Source organism: Adiantum capillus-veneris, chromosome 22, assembly GCF_014529385.1.
Source record: "Adiantum capillus-veneris isolate H3 chromosome 22, ASM1452938v2, whole genome shotgun sequence".
Lineage (NCBI taxonomy): Eukaryota > Viridiplantae > Streptophyta > Polypodiopsida > Polypodiales > Pteridaceae > Adiantum > Adiantum capillus-veneris.
In genome coordinates, this window is record NC_140952.1 from 132,206,764 (window position 1) to 132,208,612 (window position 1,849).

General features: G+C 44.5%; 1 pseudogene; it reads left to right on the forward strand.

Moving 5' to 3' along the window:
• Nucleotides 1–471: 471 nt before the first annotated feature.
• Nucleotides 472–1,488, forward strand: LOC147430244 (uncharacterized; annotated as a pseudogene).
• The last annotated feature ends 361 nt before the right edge of the window (nt 1,489–1,849 follow it).

Consider the following 1,849-nt stretch of genomic DNA (forward strand, 5'->3'; position numbering starts at 1 on the left):
GAGTGCAAGGCATGTGTGGTCATCTTTTCTATGCTTGTCTTCTCTGCGTTGAAACTGGGTGCGACACTATGCATCCCCCTCGCTCCACGGGCATGGGTGCAACCCGGCTCTAAATTGTGTGGCTATCAGAAGCAAAACATTCACATATAAAAACGTTCTATATGTAGACCTAAATGGTGATACTTCAACAAAAAAAAAAAAAAAGAGCCCACCAAAAAGCATGCATCGAGCCCACCAAATAAGCATGATGCATGATTGTGATGAATGAGAAAAGGAGGCTAGAATCCTAGATCCTAGTCGGAAGCAACACATTCACATATAAAAACGTGCTATATATAGACCTAAATGGTGACACTTCAACACACACAAAAAAAAAAAGAGCCCACCAAAAAACATGATGCATGATTGTTATGAGAGAGAAAAGGAGGCTGTTAGTGGTCGCACCAGCGAAGAGTGGGGAGAGAGTATACACCACATTCAGCAAAAGCCAGGAAAGTCGAAGCTAGCGTCTCTTATCCAGCGCCTTCCGAGCTTTCCTTCACTCTGCTGCAAGCCAATATGGATTCCAATGAGCCCCTTGGTGTCAACCGTGATTCGCCTGGTCCCCCAACCCGAGCGCTTCATACCATCGGAAGCTGGGGAAAGTGGGTTTCGGAGGTCCGAGAGCCCAAAAAAGAAGACCAGAATATGGCTAGGCTCTTACCCGACCGCGGAGATGGCAGCTCGTGCCTACGATGTCGCGGCTCGCTGTCTCAAGCGTAAAGCGGCAGTACTCAATTTTCCGGAGATGATCAATAATTTTGCTATGCCCAATCTCGTCCTCGCCTCGCGACATACAAGCAACTGCGGCCATGGCAGCTACACTATCAATCTCAGAAATGCAGATCAGCAGACATATTATTGAGGGACATAACTTTTCCATTCAAGCTGGTGAAGGCAATATAGTGAAGTCGAAGCAACAAGTCGAAGCAGGCGGCACTATAACACAGCAAATCATACAGTGGGAGATCAATTCCCCTAATTATTCATATGTTAGTCCTCAAGGCACTGCAACAGCTGCACATGGGCACTCCTTGTCTACACTCCTGGATTACAATGCCATGGCCACAGCTGAAACTAGTTAGCATCCTTTTGGCTCTATGTTTGACATGTTTTGTCAACGTGAGGATCATATGCAGCATGCGGGAGAGATGTCCGCGGGGATGCCAATTGCGACGGAATTTCATGACAGCAGAGACAATGGGGAGCTTCATAGGATCAGCAGTGGCAGCTCCTTGCTAATTATGGACGGGTCATCATGCGATGCCCTAGGAGAGCCTTTTTAGTGGGATTATTCTCAATAGGGATTTATGTTTAGCTGCATAGTCAAACCAAAACAGACTCTTAATTGTGTGAACTGATTTTGACATTGTAACTTCAAGATGGGAAAAGACCAAGGAGCAATTATATTTTTCAACTCGTTAACAAATTGGGCCGTCCAATGGCTCTTGTTTTTCTCATTGAACAATCTAATTTTGATACTTTATATGTTTATGTTTTGAGAGTTTGTTTATTGCAAGTAGCGCGGACTGCTGCTACAAGTATTCAAGTACTTATAATTATAATTAGCTACCCTACCTATCTCTAGATTCTCTGTATATACTGAGCTGGCAAAAAGTAACTGAGAGCTCACCATCCGCCACGTGTTCCTCTCTCCCTTTCTCTCTCTCTCTCCCGCTCTCCCGATTTCACTCATTGTATCTTCTCTAGCTATTCTCAGGCTTGATTAACCCCTATGGGACCTTCCCCCTTTTATGGGGTTAGTAGATGCTTAATTAAATATTGGATTTTTTTCTTTGATAGCTAGTTT